Source organism: Myodes glareolus, chromosome 4 (genome assembly GCF_982192425.1).
Source record: "Myodes glareolus chromosome 4, mMyoGla1.1, whole genome shotgun sequence".
Classification (NCBI taxonomy): domain Eukaryota; kingdom Metazoa; phylum Chordata; class Mammalia; order Rodentia; family Cricetidae; genus Myodes; species Myodes glareolus.
The window spans coordinates 44476567-44484950 of NC_142029.1; the positions used below are offsets into that span (position 1 = coordinate 44476567).

At 40.1% G+C, this 8384-nt stretch overlaps 1 pseudogene; it reads left to right on the forward strand.

Annotated features, from left to right (window-relative positions):
* Window positions 1–1102: 1102 nt before the first annotated feature.
* LOC125401424 (large ribosomal subunit protein uL1 pseudogene) lies at window positions 1103–1743 on the forward strand (annotated as a pseudogene).
* Window positions 1744–8384: the final 6641 nt, after the last annotated feature.

Below are 8384 nucleotides of genomic sequence, written 5' to 3' on the forward strand. Positions count from 1 at the left end.
TCAAATCATCTTGGTCAAGGTAATATTTGACTCAGCTCACCAGTCCCCTTAAAGTAACATCTTTCAGTGACCTCTAGGATACCCAGGTAAGTGGTTTTTCCCTAGTCCAGCAGCTGTTTTCCTTGGTTTCTGAGATTGCTTAGCATCATTTCCTTAAACAACTTCCAAGAATTCTCCCCTTGATCTTATATGTAGCACATTCCACTGGAAATGCCATTTAATTCTGGCATTAAAATTTTTATGTTGGCTTGCAATTTCAAGCGTAGTTCCCTGGCCTGAATCTCTGCCCTGAACTGCAGACCTTTATATACTCCCATTGTCTGCTTCTTGTTTGTGGCATCTTCATTTAAATGATTCAGCATTTGACTTAACACCAAAATTCTACCTCCTAGTGTAAACCTGCAATTTGAACCCCTAGTTCATTCTGTCTCAAGGGATAGCAACTTCAATCACTTCATTGTGAAAGCTGAGAGTCCTCTGATTGTTCCTTTTATCTCACTCCTCATATTCAACCCATCAGTAAGTTCTGCTGGCTCTGCCTTGGAAGACTATTCAGAGTGTATCCCTGCTCACCACTACCACCCTGTCCCCTAGAATCATCACAGTGCTCTGGGTTTATCTTAATAGTCCTTCTTACTGGTTTCCTTGCTTGTCAGCAATATGTTATCCAGAAGACACAGGACGACTTCTTATATGGCATGGGCTCAAAAGTTATATAAATTTTCAATAAAAATTAAATCAAAGTCTTTTGCAAGGCCTTGAGGGAAGGTTGTCTTCCCCTTGTAGCTTATATTCTCTGTCTTCCTTGGCTTGCTTTTTGCTTCATACATTACATAATTTACTTGTTTATTTGGACACATACACATGTGCGCACGCACACGCGCGCACGTACACACACACACACACACACACACACATTTGCATAAGCCAAATGAGCACATAACTATTTGCCTTTTCAGTTCTTCAGTTCATAGGTATAGACTTTGTGAAAAACAAACAAACAAAACAAGCAAAAACAGTGTCTTAAAAACCCATGGAGTTGCTCTTCCTTCCGGTTCCCAAAACCTCTGTAGCCATGAGCAGCAAAGGCTCTCGCGACACCCTGTACGAGGCGGTGCAGGAGGTCCTGCACGGGAACCAGCGCAAGCGCCGCAAGTTTCTGGAAACGGTGGAGCTGCAAATCAGCCTGAAGAACTAGGACTCCCAGAGGGACAAGCGTTTCTCGGGCACCGTCAGGCTTAAGTCCACCCCTCGCCCCAAGTTCTCGGCGTGCGTCCTGGGCGACCAGCAGCACTGCGATGAAGCCAAGGCCGTGAATATCCTCCACATGGACATCGAGGCGCTGAAGAAGCTTAATAAGAACAAGAAGTTGGTCAAAAAGCTGGCCAAGAAGTATGACGCCTTTCTGGCCTCTGAGTCTCTGATCAAGCAGATCCCACGTATCCTGGGCACAGGCCTGAACAAGGCTGGCAAGTTCCCTTCGCTGCTGACACACAATGAAAACATGGTGGCCAAACTGGACGAGGTGAAGTCCACCATCAAGTTTCAGATGAAGAAGGTGCTGTGTCTGGCTGTCGCTGTCGGCCACGTGAAGATGACTGACGATGAGCTGGACTACAACCTCCACTTGGCTGTCAATTTCTTGGTGTCCTTGCTCAAGAAGAACTGGCAAAATGTCCAGACTTTGTACATCAAGAGCATCATGGGCAAGCCCCAGCATCTGTACTAGGATGCCCCAATAAACCTTCGCGCTACCTTTAAATAAAAATAATAAAATAAAATAAAAACACATGGAGTTCAACAAATGTACATGCAATAATGAATTTATCTATGAACTTTTCATTTAAGAGTTATGTATATTTTCATATTTGATAGTCCTAGTCATATAGTATGTTCTTTAGTAGATCATCTTAAGTAAAATTTGTATTATACAAAACAAAAATAATATTGCACATTTTGGCAGAGCCCACAGAACAACTACTAAATCAACTTTCCAAAAGTGGCATCACAGTGGATTGGTCCCTTCCACATCAATAATTCATCAAGAGAATGCCCCACATATTTGCCTGCAGACCAGTCTAATAGATGTAATTCCTCAATTGAGATTCCCCCTTCCTAGATGTCATAGCTACTTTTAAATCTCTGTGACAAAACACCATGACAAAAGCAACTTATAAAAGAAAGTATGTAGTTGGATTTAAAGCTTCATAACGTTAGACACCATAATGATGGAGCAAAGGCATGGTGGCAGGAGCACCTAAGAAACTCCCATGTTGATCCTCAAGCAGGAGGCAAAAAGGGCACACTGGGATTGGTTCAAGTATTTTGAAACCTCAAAACCCAACCTAGTTGACACACATGATCTGAAAAGTCTCACCTTCTAATCCTTCCCAAATAGTTCCATCAGCTGTAGAATAAGTAGTCAAACTTATAAACTTATGGGATCCATTTTCATTGAATTAGATTATTTAGTTTCTGTCAAATTGACATAAAGTAACCATAAGAAGAAGATGAATTATATATGGAAATGGAGGGAATCAAAGAGAGGATGAAGGGAATGAGGTAGAGAATATAGGAAAGACAAGAACAATTATTTTCTTCCATATGTGGAATCTATATGTAAAAATATGTACATATATGATATAAGACATTAAAATAGAACTATTTGGGGGAATGGCAGGGACTAGCAGGAGCCAAGGAGAGAAAACAGGACACCTCCCTCATGTGGATGGGTATGGGCAAATATTTGTACGATATACATATGTGAAAATGCCACTCACAATGAAATCCTTAATTTTGCATATTACCTAAAATAATTAACAAAATATAAAGCACAACAGTCAGCTGGAGGGAATTTAGTGAGCCAAAAAGAACGCAGACTTAAAAGATGGCCAGTCAAGAGAAAATCAGTCAATGAAACAGCCTCAGTTGACAGAGTCACAGAATCTTCATTGACAAGAAATGTCATTGTAACAAAGTAAATTTGTGGAAAATATTCAGAAATGAATGTCTAATGTGAGCAGGTTCTGGGGTGGAAACAGGGTTTACCACAAAGGAAGGATTCAGAGCTAAGCAACTTTCTCAATGGTGGCTCCCTTTATGCATTGCACTCTGATTTCTTGGGGGAGAAATCAATTTCAGCTCAGTGTGTGCTTTGTTTTCTAGCTCTGTGTGTGGGTAACATCTGTGCTCTAATGAGATAAGCTGTGAAATGTCTCTCCTGGTTAGAATCACATGGATCCACTGTGGGTTCTGGATACTAACCAGGTGCCGGCGGCCAAGCCGATTGTTGTCCAGTATGCTCGAGCACAGCTCATGTAAAGAGAGCCTGTTCTGTTCTTCAGGCTGTGCTTTCTTCACAAAACTGTGTTCAGTCTCCCGAATAGCAGCATAAGAGGTAAATTTCCTTCATCTCTTATCTAGGCTACCCAATCCCTTGGCCTTGATTTGGAATTTGACAAGCTGCTAACCTATTCTGCTTCTTAATTCCCATCGGGAAAGAAAAATAAATAAATGAAAGCATCGCACACAACTCGACAGGTAACTGAGAAGAAGCCTCCAAAAAGGAGCTTCGAGGTTTCCAGCATGCTACTCACGGGGGTGCAGATAGCGGTGTTGTAATTATGCTCAGCACTTAGTGGAGTCTAAGGATTAGGTTTCAAAAGAACAATCAAGAAATGCCAGGAGTGGGCTATGGGCTCAGTTTCATGAAGGCCCACTTGAGGTTCGAAGTTTGTATACTCTCAAAAGCTTCATTGACACTAGAAATTGTATGTTTCCTTATCAACAGGGAGTCTAAACATAGCATTATGGAGGAGAAGAATTTAAAATAAGCAAAGAATGTCTTCAAGCTACAGTTATAGCATTGGAATACCAGATACAAATATACACTTGTGTAATGTGCAGTAAACATAACATAAAAGAAAGTGGCACTGAGTAAACAGGGGGTTGATTTGAAAATGAGAAAATATAATGCTAGTATGGTTGGGAAGATAGCTTAGCTGGCAAAGCAGTTGCTTTGCAAACGGGTTCCTTGCTAGTACCCCATGCATCTTACGATGAAATACCATGACCAAAAGCAAGTTGGAGGAGGAAAGGATTTATTTCACTCCCACTTCTGTGTTGCAATAGAACCCAGGAACATTAGCCCTAAGGTGGCACACCCACAATTTACTGGGCTCTCCCACTTCAGTCACTAAGAAAATGCTCTACAGACTTGCCTGCTGTCCAATCTTATTGAGCCATTTTCTCTACTAATGTTCCTTTCTTAAAGGTGACTCTAGCTTGTGTTAAGGTGGCATGATATATGTGTGCATGTAAATGTGTATCTGCATATACATATAGTACCCATAAATGCATATATATATATATATATATATATATATATATATATATGCCCAGTATTTTGTACATTTTTAATCCCAGCACTGATGAAGCAGAGATAGAGAGGTCTCTGGGACTGAACAGCTAGCCTTCTGGTATTCTTGGCAAGTTTCAGGCCAATGGGAGTCTGTCTCAAAGAAAAAAGAAAAAAGATAAACAGTGCCTAAAGAACAATGCTCAAAGTTGCCATCTGACCTCCACATGTAAACATACATATGTATACAGGCACCTGAATACACACACACACACACACACACACACATACATACACACACAAATGAACATGCATACACACACAGAGACTATGTTAATATTATGTAGGTGATAAAATCAATGATTAAATATCTCTTTTAAGGACTGAAACTTTAGATTCAGTCTTGCAATTAGTTTTGACTGACTGAATAATTACTGTGTACACAGTGACCTTGACGCCCATGAACTGGAGTTCAGATCCTGAATGAAACTCTCTGCTAGTGACAAGAGCAATCACTACAGAGTTTTTGTAAATATTTGCTAAATAACGAAAACTGTATATAATATTTATGAAAATAAGCCCATAAATGGTTGCCCTGCTCTGCTATTTGTCTCCCAAGGACAAGGTGGACATGATAACACAACACTGCTAAAATTCACTATTTAAAATTAGCATGATATTTTTTTTCTCCTTTAGTTAAGAATGAGGATCAAAAGGCTGGAGAGATAGCTCAGTAGTCAAGAGTCCATGATGCTCTTACACAGGATACAGGTTCAGTTTCTAGCATCATAAAACAACTCACAATTATTTGAAAGACCCTTTTGGGGCCTCTGTGGACAACGCATGCATGTGTTATACTAAGAAACATATAGCTGATAAAAACTGAATATATTTCTTATAACATGATAAAGACCAAGAGAAAAGGCTGAGGATAAGAATCATAATCCATCCATTGAGTGGAATAGAGCTGCCAAGGAAGTTGGAGGTCCTATGAGAACCGAGCAAGAGCCGGGGTCTCCTCGATGATTGGCGCACACAACACCAACTTTTAGGAAGTAGACATTCACAACCAAGTGTCCCCCATCAGCATCGATTCCAGATTTCACTGCATCTGATCTATTGCATCACAGAGGTTTAAGACAACCCTTGTCATTTAAACTCTTTTCCTCAGCTCCCACATCTGTAGAATGAAAATAATGTGGGCACACATTATTTTAAATAATTATACACATACATATAACAAGCACACACACATATATATATGAAAGCGCCATTGCTAATTTCCTGCCCCAACTTCAGGAGGCAGGATTCCCTCCCTCTCACTATTGGTCAGGACCCCGTCTTTCTCATAAGGTCATGGTGGTTTCCAGCATGGGGACAAGCTGCTGGGTGATGAGAAATCACCTGAACCTGAAGCAGTGGAAGCAGTCTAGTAGTTCCAGTCAAGACCTTAGAAACAAAACGGCTCATCAGAGCTCAGTTAAGGTACATTGCTGACCCATAGCTTACAGTCCATACACCAATCAGATCTAGACCAGCAGAACTACCCATTGGCTATGGATTAGTGGAAAATGTTAAATTATTAGGGCTAGAAGCTAAGCTTTAGGGTGGTTTCTTATACAGGGATAATGAAGTTAGTGAACTCATTCACACAAGGAGAGTAGTAAATGTAACACCATGTAAGTACTTATATCAAAAACAAAAAAAAACCCGATTCTGATAATGAAGTGACAGTCCCAACAGACTATGACTCGAAGTCTGATGGACTACTAGCCAGCGTGTGTGCTGGTGGGAGACAGTGCTTTCTGGTAGCTTATGTGACTCTAGTGCTGAGACTCAGAACTCTAGAGCCCCCAAGTTTCTGTGCACATGAGTAGCATCAGAGGAGAATGCTTGTCTGAGCCGCGCCAAATCCTCACTTTAACTTGCCAGACAGGATGGAATATAAAACATGAGGGATAGAGAAAGCCATTGTCAGTACCTCTCTACCAGGTTCTTCTTAGATATTCAACTTAGCATAATTCCTATCCAACCCATAGAAGTTCCTCTTCATAGTGAGATGGTGAATACATTTTCTAATGAGCAGTAGTGTCCTGAAGGTAATTTTCTTCCCAGGCCAGTAGCATAGAGGCAGCCACCATCCCGGTAAAGTTCACAGTAGTTATTGACGTGTAATTAGACATTTTCAAAGGGCACAGTGTTATTGTGTTGCATCTAAACACACATGTTCCCACTAACAAACATGTCCTTTTCAATACTTGATAATAGGGAAATTGTTTTATGCACGACTATGAGCTAAGAGATAAATATCCTGCCAACTTAACTCAGAAAATTCATCACAATGCTTTTGCCTTGTCTTTGTTCAATTTAGTGCTGGGGTATTCCAAAGTCTTCCACAGAGGATCCATATGTGCTTTGGAAACAGGCACACACAGATTTTTTTTTATGACGCCACTCTTTAGTTATTGTTTTCTTTTATAGCTACGAAATTAATTGCAAAGAACATTGGCTCTCTCACGTTTTCTCTCCCTGTTTCTCTCAACTGTAAAAAAATTAAAGTTACGATTTCTTTTCTATTCCAATATAATGTACTTCCTACATAAAAGTTCACACCCAAGAAAATGTTTACCTTAAATAAAATGTTTTTAAGGAAAAAAAAAACTTCCTTTTAAAAAATACCAATAGCATCTTTCATCACTTGATCATACAGAACAACATCTGTTTCCCTTCACACTGGATTCTATCTCCTAAATTTGAAGAAATGTGTGTCCTCACATAAAATATTTTTGAGTAAATAACAATGTATTGGGGGATTTACAGTTATAGCATACAGAAATAAGCTTGTAAAATTGACACTGTGAGTAATTTAGCACTGGAAGGAAATGTTTAATATTTTTGAAGAAGAGTTTTGTCTTGGAATCCAATACAATTCACCTACAAACTATTTCGTGTATTTATAATATAATAGGCTCATACAAAAAAAAACAACAAGCAAACAAACAAACAAACAAAAAAATCCACCTCACTACCTCACTGGACAACTTTTCATGGATTGGTGGAGACTTCATAGGATAAGGCAGGTATGAGCCTTTCATAAGACATATTGATTTGTATTGAATGACGCTCCTGCACTGAAATAAAATATGCAAGGGCCTTATTAAACACACTATAGGATGCCCGATAACTCTTGAGTACTCTGACACTCTGTGACCTTCCTTAAATTATTTTCAGAAGGCCATGGGAAAGTGAAAGTTCAAGTGACCCCACTGACCTCACGTTCATGAATAACTAATCCCTACATTGGGTCTTGCAGCTGGTCCCAGGGATAGATCAAACAGCAGGAACAGGACTCTTCTGCCTGGAATAACAACAGGAAGTGAATTGAGAGAGAAGCAGTCAAACATCACAGAGTCCTGAGTTGAGAGCTAGGAGAGGTTTAAACGCACAGAGCCCAACCCTGTCACTAAAGGCACCAAAACCCTCATTCCAGACATAAGCCATTCAGGGAACGACCAATCTTTACCAGTGTACACGGCCCTGCCTCACAGTCCTTCCAGTCTTCCCCACTTCTGGCTTGATTCTTTGTATAGCTCAAGTTCTACTTAGTCTTTTTTTTTTTAAAAAAAAAAAAAAAAGGAAAAAAAAACAGAGTCAGATATTGGGGTAAATGCTGAAAAATCAGAGAAGTAAAAAAGCCAGCCACTAAAGAGACATTTTTTTTAACCTCTATTGAATCCTCAGACCAAAGTGGGGGGAAATCCTCTCTCTTCAGGAATCCTGAGACTGAATGGTCTATCCTGTCTCTACAGTCCTCAAATGGAATGCCTTGAGCTCATGTCTCCTCTGGCCTTATATTACTCTTATTTTAGACAAAGAAGGGGAAATGTGGTGATACTGTTTGTGAATCCCAGCACAAGGGAGTTGGAGACAGGAAGGGATATGGTTAGGCAGAAAGAGGAATATAAGGCGTGTAATTTCCAAGTACTGGGATTAAAGGTGTAAGCCACTACCACCTGACTCTGCTTCT